This window comes from Triturus cristatus, chromosome 4_1 (genome assembly GCF_964204655.1).
Source record: "Triturus cristatus chromosome 4_1, aTriCri1.1, whole genome shotgun sequence".
Lineage (NCBI taxonomy): Eukaryota > Metazoa > Chordata > Amphibia > Caudata > Salamandridae > Triturus > Triturus cristatus.
The window spans coordinates 86,833,899-86,849,229 of NC_140585.1; the positions used below are offsets into that span (position 1 = coordinate 86,833,899).

At 44.7% G+C, this 15,331-nt stretch overlaps 1 protein-coding gene across 1 annotated transcript in view; it reads left to right on the forward strand.

The window, feature by feature from the left end:
- Positions 1 to 15,331, forward strand: part of LOC146839615 (membrane-spanning 4-domains subfamily A member 4D-like) — a 293,092-nt gene that overhangs the window by 225,137 nt on the left and 52,624 nt on the right. The window lies entirely within an intron of this gene.

Sequence of the window (15,331 nt, forward strand, 5' to 3'; positions counted from 1 at the left end):
ATGGGGTCCCCTTGAAGAGTTGGGGATTTGCTGAAGAGTTGGGGGGCTCCCCTGCACCACAGGGCTGCATGTGTTACTCCCCTGCTTACAGAATGTGAACTGGTAAGATTACTACATTTGCCCACCTGGAATAAAAAGTTCCTCATGTGTTTTTTTCACTCTCTATTGCAGGAATTGAGGAGGATTGTTGAAGCTATGATTGCGCAAAGCATTGAATACGATTTAAAAGAACACTTCTAAACTTAGAGTGCCTTATACATTAATTATAACAGAAAATTGAGCCAGAAGCAGCTGCAATATCAGTGATCTGGTAAAGACCTTCAAACTACACCCAGAACTAGTGGACTTTCTAGATAATGTCCTATTTAATTACCATTGGTAGTTAAATAGTTCCACATATTATCTAATTAATAAAATACCTTCTATACCAGCATAGAATACATATTGGTGACTAAGTGCTATGCTTTAAGAACAGGATCCCTTTCATCCTTATGTGGAAAGGAAGAGTGAAAGCAAGGGCATGACATTGGTCAATAGCATTGTGTCCTGTGTACACTTTACTGCTTGGTTATTATAGGGAGGTAAAGGTTTCTTAACAGGGCATTATTGTTTATGTTCCTCATCAGTGTGTCGGTGTTCTTAAGATGTTTGGTTTGAAGCTTCTATCATTTTTTCCAAATGTACCAAGAAGTGATCATGGTGCTCAAGGGGAGATTGCTGACTCAGCAGTGCTGTGGGACTTTATCATTGCCTGGCACATGACAAGATTGGCATAGCTGCAAATACTCATGCTGCAGTGCGGATTTAAAAACCCGCTCCCTGGCCTCTCAGAAACACTTCCCAAGTATGAGAATAAGCATTGAGCTCCAGTCACAAGGACCTCTGTCCAAGGTGTGATGACATACATATAGTGGGTGACATTTCCACTGCGTCTCCTTATTGTGCCTTACTCTGGAGATAGAGCCACTGCGCTGAGTCAAGCCTTGCTTCTCCAGCATAAAGAATGTAACTAACAGTCATCCTCAGACACTGAGTGCATAGTTTCACAACCAGAAGGAGGGTTGCTATGTGTTCATTTGTAGAAGTAAAATAACATGACAAGGAGTCTAGCCTAAAGGATGCCACAGGCGTGAAAGACTGTAACTAAGGGCCTCATGTAGGTAGCCAAATACCGGTCGGTAACGGCCGATTTTCGGTAAATATGCCATTACCGACCGGTATTTAGACAAGTGAGATGTAGGAGTCCAAAAACAACTTTTCGGTAAATATGAGGCGGTAAATACCGAATCATAATTACCGAATCCTAAAATACCGATTCATATTTACCGAATACATATTTAACGAATCGGTAAATATGACGTGGTAAATATGAAGTGGTAAAACTGAAAAAGACATGTAGGAACAATCGGTAATTAAGAAATCCATGAAAATCGGTAATTAAGAGTCGGTAATTAACACGGATTGAAAGCAGGTGGTAACCATCAACAGTGCATATAAGCAATCCCAAAATGCAACAGCGTGGACAACATGGCCGCTCTGTATGTCATTGCAAGGCGCCTACGTCTACAGGCAGCAGGTCTGAGGATTTGGAGACGGGAGGAACGCATCTACAGACAGCGCATCACTCTCTTCCAACTGACTGATGCAGAGATACATGAAAGGTACAGGCTACACCCCCAAACCATCATGGACCTGATAAGGGACCTGCACCCACTCCTGGACCAGCCAACAAGAAGGGCGCATGCCATACCACCACATGTGCAGGTGCTCTGCAGCCTACATCTACTGGCATCCGGCAGTTATCAGGTGGTGATAGCTGCGGTGGGTGGTGTATCCCAGAGTTGCCTGTCACGTTTCTTCAGGAAGTTCCTGGATGCCATGATGCAGAGAATGCACCACTACATCAGCTTCCCAAATACACAGGCTGAGCTGCAGAAAACTAAAACTGACTTTTATCGCATGGCACAGTTCCCCCATGTAATTGGCTGTATTGATGGCACACACATCCCAATCTGCCCACCAGCTGACACTGAGCACATCTACAGGAACAGAAAGTCCACCCACTCCATCAATGTGCAGGTGATCAGTGATGCAGGGAACATCATCACTGATATTGTAGCGAAGTTTCCTGGGAGCACCCACGACTCTTACATCTTCCAGAACAGTGGGATCTACACACGACTGAGTGCCGGAGAATTTGGAGAGGGATACCTGCTAGGTAAGTAACAGTGACGCCCCTTGAAACCTGCTAATCATAGTGTATTGAGGCATGTGACTGATGGTTCCCTTTTACTCACCTAGGCGACAGTGCATATGCCTGCCGGTCATTCATCCTCACTCCCTACCTACACCCATCAACCCAGAGTGAGAGACGATACAACGTGGCACATAAAACAACACGCAATGTGGTGGAGCGCACGTTTGGTCTACTGAAGAGCAGGTTCCGCTGCCTCCACAAGAGCGGAGGCGCCCGCCAGTACACACCCATCAACTGCTGCAAGATCATTGCCACTTGTGCAATGCTGCACAACCTTGCTACGAAGAAAGGTACAGATGTGGAACTAACATATGTTGAGGACAACGAGGATGAGTCAGGCCAGCCAGAGGGCAACGCAGCTAGAGTGCCAACTGCAATAGATGGGAGAGAGAGACGGGCAGAGATCACATCCAACTATTTCTGAGTAAGTAAGGGGACACAGCCAGTTGTGGTAAGCCATGACGTAGTTTTAATGCGGCACCACGCCATGAACACAAGAACAAGCCAATCTGGCAACATAGCATATATACAAGGGGTGAGTCCAGGGTTACGTCACCCATTGGGAAGTGGCTAAGCAGGGCTGCATCAATGTTTGCGCATACGCGCTGCAGTGTTGGATGGCACGGCCTGTGCATCCTCACTAGAGCCAACCCCAAGCCGCCTGCTTCTCCTGCGTCCTTCTGGAACAGGGGGTGTGATGCTGCTCCTGCTGCTGGTGTCGATGCTCTCCGCAGCATCCCCTGCAGCAGTTGTCGACGCCTGACTAGTTAATAGCACCCCTAGTGCACTTGTCACCTGCAACATCCCCCGAGACAGGTCGCTGCAGCAGTGTGTCAGGCCCTCCTGCATCGACACAGAGCGCCGGCAGAGTAGAGAAGTGGCAGTTGCCAGACGGTTGAGTGCCCTGGTGGAAGTGTCCCTCCTCTGCCGTTCCCGGCGCCGTGCATCTATGTCAGCATCTAATTTGCTGCACAACTGCTGGATTGACTGGGACATGTCCCGAATGCCCGCTGCCATAGCGCTGATGTTATTGTCCATGTTGACTAATGTAGTTTTCATGACCCGCATGTGCCTCTGGACTGACATGACTGCCTTTGTTTGCAGGCGCTGTTGTTTTAACATTTGGCCCTCGAGCCCCGAGAAGACACCATGGCTGTCAATGCTTGCTGGTGGACTCTGGACACGCGACCTGCGGCGCCCTCTTGCTCCCGTCTGTGCTGCCTGTGAGGTGTAGGGCACAGTGGCATGGCTCCCATCCTGGGGCCTGGTGGGTTCTTCAGGGCCCATGCTGTCGTCAGACGAGGTGTCTAAGGCTCGTAGCCTGGCTGCTGGACGCCTCCTCATTCTCACACCTGCAAGCGGAGATGTGGCCGGTGACTCAAACATGAGTGGCGATGCTGGCTCTGGGTGAGGTGATGCTGGCTCTGGGTGAGGTGATGCTGGCTCTGGGTGAGGTGATGCAGGCTCTGGGTGAGGCGAGGCTGCCTGTGTTGGTGGTGCGGCTGCCTGTGGCCCTGCTCCCTGGGCTGAACTTGTGCTGGCTAGAGGTGATCTTTGTGGCCGGTGTGCCCTCTCTCCTGCAGCATGCCCTGTCCTGCGTGATGTCACATCTGTGGACAGAAATGCAACATCGGCTCAGTGTCCCCGAAGGGCTGCATTGCAAGCATCACAATAAATCATTTCACATTTCAACATGTCCTCTGCCTCCTTGTGCCTCATGTGTGTGACATGCCTTGTTGCCCTGTGCCATTTACTTCATGGTTGGTGTTTCCCTGACTACATCTCCCAGAATGCATTGCCTGTCTGCACTAACACATGTGGACTGGAGTGGGATTGTCGTTTCACAATGGGGGATGTGGGATAGGGGTAGGGGGGGCTACATTGCTGTGCTTTTGTCTTACCTTGTTGTGTGGCGGCTCTGGCAGAGCTGTCGGCATCCCCAAGACCCACGACGCTCTCTTGCTCGATTGTGGCCCCCACCAGCTCCTCCAGTTCGGTGAGGGCAGGTGCCCTGTTGGTTCCACCTCCAGTCTGGCTGGCCTCCTTCTGGATGTCACCCATCTTCCTCTTGGTTACAATCCTCAGGTCATACCAGCGCTTTTTTAGGACCTCTATGTCCCTGTGGGTCACTCCCACAGCATTGACCTGCGCCTGGATGGCCAGCCAAATGTTGCGCTTTTCAGCCTCAGGCACTTGCAGGGATTGCCTCCCAAACAGCTTCTGGTGCTGCTTCACCACCTCCTCCACCAGCACCTGGAGTTCCTTGGGGCTGAATTTCAGCTTCCTCCTCCTTTCCCCTCCATCTCTCTGTGTCCTCTGGCTGGACATGATGTCCTTTTTTCCGCTCACACAGGCACCGGCTCCCTGCCTCTCCTCTGCACTCCAAGCCTCTCCAGGGTCTGCTAATTATGTACACCTGCCTGGGTGTGGCCACTTCCTGGTTGAGTGGGGTGTGGTTGCACAGGATTAGCTATTTCATGAAGTCATGTGATTTTATTTACCGATTCCGTAAATACCGATTCGGTATTTACCGATTCGGTAAATACCACCTCGGTATTTACCGATTCGGTAAATACCACCTCGGTATTTGCCGATTCGGTGATTTCCAATTCTTGATTACCGAATGTTACCGATTCGGTAATTGTTACCGACTTTTTACCTACATGTAACTTACCGATTCTTAAATACCGATTCGGTACGGCTCGGTATTTAAGAATCGGTAATATTTATTTACCTACATGAGGCCCTAAATGATTGCCATAGGAAGGTGGCTCCAGAGGTCATAGAGCAAATGACTTAAGCAACACTAGACTACATTAACATCTGTGACATTCCAGAGGTTTAGGAAGGAGACGTCCGACACTATTTTGTGACCAGGAATGAAGTGCATTTCAAGTATGAGATTGCACAATGGGGACTATTAACATGACCTCATATTTTTCTTCTGTTTATGTGACTGTCTATCTGTGAATATGGTTGAGAGTTATTTTTAGCACACTCTTTAAGGACTGCACCATTCCTAGTAGTCTTTGTAAAGTCTAACTGAACTAGCAAGTTCCATCTGTGTGTGAACCGAGTACACTACAGGTACCTACCTGGTTTCACTTTTTCTAGTTTTAGGGAGTTTAACATTGATTGTTCCTCAAAAATGAAAATACAGTGGTATGTGTTCTACCACTCTGAACATCACACCTCAGTATCCAGGCCAATACTGGAGTTAGAGTAGAAAATACCAGAGGTGGATCTCTCTTGTACATCCCTCCTATAATGTGGAACAACCTCCAACCACGCATCACAGCCTCCAAAACTCTTCTTGAGTTCCACAAAAAGTCGGAGACATGCCTCTCCAAACACCCTCACCCAAGGTTTGTTAGTGCCAGAGTACCCCCTGCTCAGCGCTAAGTTACCCCCCTCCCTCTGGGTGATTGTGCACTCTATCAGTTTTCATAACAACATACCATACCACACCACTCCACACCAAACTAAACCATACCATACCATAGCATACCATACTTATTTGAAGTCATTTGCTTGTGTGAGAAATTCGGTTGTTGGTTGACTAGGGGTGACTCAAGCAACAGCCACATTTCCTGTCAGGAAAACCAAAAAGTCATTTAATCCTAACCCTTGGTAGCTTGTCACGAAAAAGCAGTCAGGCTTAACCTAGAGGCAATGTGTTAAGTATTTTTGAATCACACAAACAGCAATGAATTCATGACACAACACAAGAACAATCAAACGCCAATTTAGAAAAATAGAGTAAAATGTGAGAGATTATTTGATGCCAAAATGACAAAAGTCCAATTAGTAGAACTAGAGTTAGGAATTTTTAACGTTTTTCGTTAAAATGCGTATCTAAAAGATCAAAATGCCAACTGCAGACATCCAGTTATTGGAGACCGGGGCAAAGTCGAAAAATATGGCAGACTGCCACAGAGCGTGAGTCTGATTCAAGAAGTGGATTTGGCCCAGTCGGCTCTCACTTTCGGACATAACATTTTTTTTTCAGAAAATGTTCTGAGAAGGTAAATTTCAGCGGGGCAAGGCTGCGGGCATTGTCTTAGAAGGGAGAGTCTTTGCCGGGCAGCCGCTGGATGAAGTTGTTGGGAAGATTTCTACGTTTGAACTTAGGGCCTGATTAAGATATTGGTGAGACTACCGTCACTCTTCCGGGGTGACGGTTCCAAGTACTTCGCCGAGCTGATGGCGGTCCGCCTGACATATTCAGATGTTGCTGCAATAGACAGTTGGCTGACACACCGGCAGTCTTATCTGCTGGCTAACAATACTCCATCACATTTAGGCCGGTTGGCTTATGCCGAGCTGATTTAGATGTTTCCATTGTGCTGGGTTTGTTACGGCGTCATTGTCCTGACGGTGGGCCCGATTCACAGAAGCAATCTGAGACAAAATCCTAAACTTACTACTTCTGGTATTCACAGAAGGCATTTAGTAGTAGTAAAGTTAGGATTTTGTCTTAAGTCTGTCGTAAGTCTGCCCTAAGTTTGTCTTAAGTTCGTCTTAAGACAAACTTAAGTCAAACTTAAGTCAAACTTAAGACACAATCCTAACTTTACTACAACTAAATGCCTTCTGTGGATACCAAAAGTATTAAGTTTAGGATTTTGTCTCAGATTAGTTCTGTGAATCGGCCCCAGAGCTAGGCCATGGTTGTGTGGAGACAGGTAAGTACTTCTCATCATTATCCTACTACACACACATGTTGTCTATCATAATGTATATGTAGATATTGTGTAATGCCCTTTTTCACATTAAGCATTGCACACCAACAATATACACACCCTATTGAATGTACACCCACGGGCACCACAAGCCCAACACCCACAACCACCACCACCAAAAATATTTATTATGCATCCATACCGGTGTGTTCATTTTACCACAACAGGTTGTTAAATGAACACTTATGCATGACATACAACAAAATTGCATGTGAGAGCAATGTCAAAATACACAAGGTGAAAGCAAATGTTAACACAAGAATCATTGTGAGACAAGTGACCAGAAGCCTACCTTACATTCATGCAACAGGGAGGTTGCTGAGCATCATGGTGAACAAGCAGCAGCACAGGAAGGACTTGGGCAATGTGATTCAAGACAAAAACAAAAGTGAGAAACCCGAAAAAAAGATAATTTTTCACCTGTTTTTCTTCCATTCCGCCGACCCGAGTTTGGAGGTTCTATTCCACAGTTTCTTTGATGGGAAGGTACACCGTAATCGGGACGGTGGTATTCTTGGTGGGACTCCCTCCGTCAGCTGCATTTGTCTCTGACGCCGTTAACACAGGAGCAAGACTCTGGCTGAGGTGGCGGGACTCTGACGGTCTTCACTCAGGAGACCCGACAACATCTAAATAAAGAGGGCGGACCAACAAGTCGGCGCGTGGGGAAACCATAAAAAAGTAACAGGGGGGCCTGATCCGCCAACATCTAAATCAGGCCCTTAGTCTCCTTTTGGAAGCGGGAAAACCTTCAGCGGGACAAAGCTGGAGTCTGTAGCAGACGAGAGTTCCAGGTGCCCATGTATTGCTTCACCGAGGGATCGCTGAACGGATTTGCTGCTGGCAAACTTCCGCAGAATCATGTCAACTGGCGATGCACCTCGGGTGGATCGATGAGCAGGTTGGTCTCAGTATTCCCTTGGTTCTCAGAGAAGTTTTTAGCCAAACATCCCAAGTTTGGATTTTGCTGCATGGGCACCTTTAACACCATAACCAAGATTAAAGGACAGCAGTAGCACCACTTGGGTGTTCAGGACTTATTAGGCTGGGTCTTGGTATCTGTTCAAGATTGTTTAGGCCTGTTAAGTCCATTTGGCTCTGAATAGGAGACCAGCAAACTATCCCTTGAATTCGCTCTGTGAGTCCTGTGTTCAAATGATGAAGCAGGGCTCAAGTACCTGGACAGACCTCAGAGGGTTCAAGGCTGGCTATAGGCATCAAGCATTAATTCCAGGTGCAGCTAAGATGTCTTGTGGAGTACACTGCAGGCCATAGCAGTAGACAGTCCTCTGACAGTCCTTCAGCAGGTTCCGAAAGTGAATTGAAGAATGGGTCTGATGGTCCTAATTGTATACCTAATACCTTCTTTGAAGTAAAAGAAGCTTCTTGAAGTCTTGCTTTGAAGTGCTTCGGATTTCCTCACCTGCATGCCCTGGTTCCAACCTGGCTGCATGGACAATACAGTGGTGATAAGTCTTTTCGATAAAGGTATAGCCCAACCTATTCAGTTGCTAGTGGGACTGTGCCCAGCTCCACCCCCATCCTGCCTGCAGATGGCTTATTCGGGAACCCTAACCTTTCTATTGTGTCACTGTCTGGGAGGAATTCACAAAGTTCAACAGCTAACTACACCCAGTCATGTGACCAAGGACAGGCTGTAGGTACCAAATAACAAATTGCAGGAAAATGCCAAGTTTCGAAAATTGTAATTTTAATTTCAAATTCAACTTTACTATTAAAGAGGTTTTTTAATTATAATTTCATAGGTACCAAACACAAAATGCTTTCCAGTACCTAATTAAATGTTAGTACTTATTAAATGCAATAAGGCAACCAAATGTTATCCTATGGGACAGAAAGGATACACAGTAGTGAAAAGCAAATTCAGGACTTTTTCAGTTCATGTTCAACCTTATAAATGTTTAATTACAATGCACCCTTCCCTATTGGCTACCTAGGGCTAACCTTATGGGTGACTTATATGCAATGAAAAGGAGAGTTTAAGACTCAGCTACAAGGTTATATTGAATTCTGAGGTAAAAACTGCATTCAGGCTTCAACAGCAGGCCTGAAACATGTTTTAAAGGGTTACTTAAGTGAATGGTACACAATACTTGTTACAACCCCACCAGTCAAACACAAGGAGATGATGGACGGAGTGATGAAACTTTTCAGACACTCAGTCCCAGTCACTGATCTAGGTTGAACCCATCATTGTTCTTTAGCTCACTTCGCCACCTCAGTTCAGACCCAGCTATATGCAAATCCGTCTTGACCCTGTGCCTCATGCGAACAGTTTAGCCTGAACTGCCAAGCCAGGCCTTCCCTGAACCGGAAACAAGTATAATGGGAGCGGTTTTGGGGTAGCACCCCTCATCAGCCAGGATAGTTTGAATCCAGTGGCAAAGTGAGCAAGGTACCCATGTCTGGGCATACCCTGCCAACTTAGGGTGAACAAAGTAAAAACTTTTCAGACACTCACCCCCAGTCACAGACCTGGGTTGAATCCATCATTGTTCTTTAGCTCACTTCACCATCTCAATTCAGACCCAGCTATATGCACATCAGTCTTAACCCTTTGCCTCATGGGAACAGTCCAGCCCTAACTATCAAGCCAGACCTTTCCTAAACAGAAAACAAGCATCCTGGGACTAGGTTCGGGGGAACACGCCACATTAGCCAGGTCAGCTTGAATCCATTGGAAAAGTGAGCAATAGACATTTAATATACAGACCCTGGATATATGTGTATACCACTCTACAAGGCCCTTATACATAAATAAAGTATGTGAATCAGGTGTAAGCCAATTTTACTATGTTTAGGGAAGTCAGCGCAAGCACTTAACTCGTTCCGTGCTCATGACGGAACCACGCCGTCATGAGCCACGGTTGCCGTGTGCTCATGACGGAGTGGTTCCGTCATGCTGCGGCCGTTGGCGGCCGCACCGCCCACGCGACGCTAATTCCCCGCCTGTGCGGGCGATTAGCGCCGTGGGCGGTGTCATGACGGAACCACTCCGTCATGAGCACAGCCCAACCGTGGCTCATGACGGAGTGGCTCCGTCATGAGCCCAGCGCCACCGCGCTGCCCCCAAACCCCCCCCCAGCGCTGCGGCGGAATTTCCGCCGCAGCGAAGGGGTTAAACACTGGGTAGCAGCAATAAAGTGCAAACAGTCCTAACATCAACAAAAACAAATTCAACAAAAATAGGAGAGGTGTAGGCAAAAATTCTGGGAGTGACCCTGCAGAGAGGGCCAAGTACAACAGCTTGTCCTCGAAATATATGCGTGTGTGCAAATATAATCGGGGAACAACCTTTACAACGCAACTTTTACAACGCACTACCTTTACAACGCATTTTTTACAACGCATAATCCATTACAACGCATGACATTACAACGCATGACACTACAACGCATTTTTAAAAACTACCTTTACAACGCATTCCATTACAACGCATACTACCATTACAACGCATACCATTACAACGCATAATATTACACTACACTATCCAACACTTACCCTACTGTTGCACCCCCTGGAGTTAGAATAGTAATTTTTACCCCTATACTATCCAACACTTACCATACTGATGCACCCCCTGGAGTTAGAATAGTAATTTTTACCCCTATACTATCCAACACTTACCCTACTGATGCACCCCCTGGAGTTAGAATAGTCATTTTTACCCCTATACTATCCAACACTTACCCTACTGATGCACCCCCTGGAGTTAGAATAGTCATTTTTACCCCTATACTATCCAACACTTACCCTACTGATGCACCCCCTGGAGTTAGAATAGTAATTTTTACCCCTATACTATCCAACACTTACCCTACTGTTGCACCCCCTGGAGTTAGAATAGTAATTTTTACCCCTACACTATCCAACACTTACCCTACTGTTGCACCCCCTGGAGTTAGAATAGTAATTTTTACCCCTATACTATCCAACACTTACCCTACTGTTGCACCCCCTGGAGTTAGAATAGTAATTTTTACCCCTATACTATCCAACACTTACCCTACTGTTGCACCCCCTGGAGTTAGAATAGTAATTTTTACCCCTATACTATCCAACACTTACCCTACTGATGCACCCCCTGGAGTTAGAATAGTAATTTTTACCCCTATACTATCCAACACTTACCCTACTGTTGCACCCCCCTGGAGTTAGAATAGTAATTTTTACCCCTATACTATCCAACACTTACCCTACTGTTGCACCCCCTGGAGTTAGAATAGTAATTTTTACCCCTATACTATCCAACACTTACCCTACTGTTGCACCCCCTGGAGTTAGAATAGTCATTTTTACCCCTATACTATCCAACACTTACCCTACTGTTGCACCCCCTGGAGTTAGAATAGTAATTTTTACCCCTATACTATCCAACACTTACCCTACTGATGCACCCCCTGGAGTTAGAATAGTAATTTTGACCCCTATACTATCCAACACTTACCCTACTGTTGCACCCCCTGGAGTTAGAATAGTAATTTTTACCCCTATACTATCCAACACTTACCCTACTGTTGCACCCCCTGGAGTTAGAATAGTAATTTTTACCCCTATACTATCTAATACTTACCTTAAATGTAATTTAATATTATGCGTTGTAATGGTATGCGTTGTAAAGGTAGTATGCGTTGTAATGGAAATGCGTTGTAAAGGTATTTTTTAAAAATGCGTTGTAAGTGCATGCGTTGTAATGTCATGCGTTGTAATGGATTATGCGTTGTAAAAAATGCGTTGTAAGTGCATGCGTTGTAAAAGTGTGCGTTGTAACGTCATACATCCAATATAATCTGCTCCTGTTTGTATTGTGGTTTGACTGTGTATACCAGTCAAGTAAATGCATTTCTTAACAACTTCACAAGAACCTCATACAAAATTAAACCTTTAAAATAAAAAAAATGTTGTCATTAAGTATTTGCTGTATGTGGTCATTTTGCTCTAATCGAAATAACCAGTTTGAGGGACTATGAATATCTAAAGTCTCTCTTGAAAAAACAGAGGCTATTAGAGATAAAGACGCCATGAAGGATTTTCATTGTTGTCCGAAATATTAAGCTATTGGTCATTCACCAAGTGTAATTGTGATGTAGGAATGCAATCATTTTGGTATGTAAAAGCAAAAGGAAGGTGAATCTTTTTGGGGCTGGGATATTTAACTGTTATCCAAGGTTAAGCAGCGACCTGCACATATGGTGTGAACTATGATGAATACACATGAGATTAGGTCATATTTGGTGATGTTTTGGATGGGCATGATAAGAAGCAAATGGATAGATGGATAGAGTGCGTGGAGTAATCTATGAGAAGAGAGCTATTGATAGTGCATTCACATTTAAGGCCACAGTAAAAGGGAAGAAGATAACAATCGGTAGGAGGTTGGTTATTGTAAGTAATAAAGGGGCATATCAACAACAACCGGCGATAATTATCGCTAAGCGCACTTAGCGCTAGGATAATTATCGCCGGCTAGCGTGGATTTTTATCGCTGAGATAGCGTGCTATTCGCAACGCTTATCTCAATAGCGATAAAAATCCTCGCGCTAATTGGCTATCGTGAGATTATCGCTGGAAACCCAGCGATAATCTCATGTTAGCTTGTTGATAGGGACAGACAAACTTAGCCATGATATCCTCCTTCCATAGGATATCACGGCTAAGTCAGAAAAATACCAGACGCAAAAAAGCAGCGTTAACCGGGGTTAGCACTGCTTTTTTTGTCTCTAACAGGGTTAGCGATATTCTTGATAATAGGAGAAATGTCGCTTAGCGACATTTCTCCTATTAATTTACTCTGGAACGCCCCCTTTGAATCTCATTAGAGATGCAAGGGGAGGCATAGAGTAAAAGGGTGCTAACATGCGAATTTGCATGTTAGCACCCTGTTGTTGATAGGGTGCTAGTTTTATCTCTGCTTTTTTGGCTTTTAAAGCCAAAAAAGCAGAGATAAAGCCCTTGTTGATATGCCCCTATGTGCCTGCACCGGTTGTTGCTGTCACGATTATTAGTAAGAAAGTAACAATGTTCGATTATTCAGGAGTGACATGCTCCTGGTAGAAATGAATTTCACATACATTTCACCTGGAAGATATGGGGAGACCAACCTAAAAGTACTCCTACCCCAATGAGGAGCTACAATTAAGTATGGCTGGGACTGGGGCGATTTTTTAAAACTACTGGAACTGGTGTCTAGTTATAGTGTGAAAAACATAAATGGAAAATGCACACCACAGAGTAGCTGCGCAAAAGCAGAGTCCATTAATATTAATATCTAATTAATCAAATTCACAATCCATAAGTCCAGAACACTAAATATGATTATTTATTTCATCTTAAAACATGATGGAAAGCACAGCCACCATGATTCGGCCCAGAAAGCAAATGGGACTTATTCAGGGCTGTCATAAAACAGAATAAACATATATTTAAAATTACAATCAAAAAAGTTTAATGATTAAAATGTGTCTTCTGACACAATTTTTTTATTTATTTAGAGTGTTTTATATAGCTCTGGCAGGACCCGTGGGTATAAGAGCACTTTACAATATGTATACAGGCAATATGAAAAACTGACAGACAAAATGAAGCGGACAGCCGTTTGTAAGGTAGTTAGTAAAGTTGAGAGTTACTTGATTGTAGGCTGTTAAAAAGAGCTATGGTATATTGTCCAGAGGGTTAAAGGTGCCGAGCGAGGAGGAGATCCTTTAGTTTTCTCTCGAAGGTCATGTAGGAGGGGTTGGTTCTGAGATCTGCTGGGAGGGAGTTCCAGATTTTGGGGGCATTGCCCGAGAAGGAGGGAGCCAGGGCTTTTTGTTAATGTGTCTTTGGGGTATGAGAAGTAGGTTGTTGGGGCTCCTCATGTTTCTTGCCTGGCCTGCCTTGGAGAGTTTGGCTGCTAGGTAGACTGGTTTACCAGTGTGAGGGACTTTGTGGATGAGACAGGCAGTATTGAAGTGGCAGCAGGCTTCAATTGAGAACCACTTGAGATCTTTCAGGGAGGGAGAGATGTGATCATGCCTTTTGGCTCCAATTACCATCCTTGCTGTTGCATTTAGAGCTGTTCTCATGGGGGCTAGGTGGGCTTTTGCCGTGCCTGTGAGGGTAGCATTCCCGTAATCCAGACTGGACAGAACCAAGGCTTGCGTTGTGGTTTTGCGATCATTAGGACACAACTCTCAATATTACTATCTGTAGGTACATTAACATTAAAACATTAAAATACCTGACACCATCCATATAAAGTTAATCATTTGTCAACATTAAATACTTTTAACAGATTTAACCATGTATCCTGTTATAATTTTTCTAAAACACAGGAAAAACAATACTATCACATCAGATAGCAGTAGCACAGAGATATAGGCCTAATTACATTTGTTTGACTGTGTGTGTCAAAATTAAATTACAACAAAATGTGGAGGGATTATAAAATAAGGTTTACATTCAATAAAGATACATAATCATATGGAAGGAAAACCACCATATTGGGAAATATTGAATTCTGAACAGTAACACATTAGATCAATAAGAAAATATGAACAGCAAATCTTACCCAGATGAAAATCATCAAAATCAATCAGTTGTCATAATTTCAAATATTCCCAATGACATTTCATAAATCCAACAGTTTCCTGTGAACAAATCTTGATGCTAAATATTATTGTATATCATCAGAAAACATTATTCATAAGGTGAGAACCTAATTCATCATTTTCTCTTACCTAATAATTTTCCAGTACGGCACACAAGAAAACAGCATTCAAGGTACAATTGTGCATTACATATTTCCGGTAAACAACATTATTCTTTTGCATGGAGCAGTTGGTTCAGTATAATATGGCTAGAACAATAACATCAATAAACTTCATGGCGCATCAGGGAGTTCCATACGTTGTCAACACAATTCGACTAGTCGATTATCGTCATAGTATGATCATTAGGCATGCCTTCCTTTTATTCTTTAATTCTGGAATTGCAGGCTATGTGCAAATCCACCCACCTTACCTTGCAGCACAAGTCGCTTGCAGCTTCCAAGAGTGGCATAGGCCGACATCCCACCCCCAGGAACAGTGAGCCTCAGGAGCCCTACATCTAGCATACTAGCCACATCTAGCGTACCAGCTACCCATGGTATCAGGAAACAGGAGCAGGAGGCTTTCCAACCAGGCCACTAGGGAGTCTTTGAACACATGGAGCTCATGCAGTAATGCCTCCTACAATGCAACAATGGGGGTCTGCCTCAACCCTTGGAGTTCCTAACACTGCAGGGCCATCACCTCAGCTCTACCCCACTTGTTGGTTGCTGCACACCAAT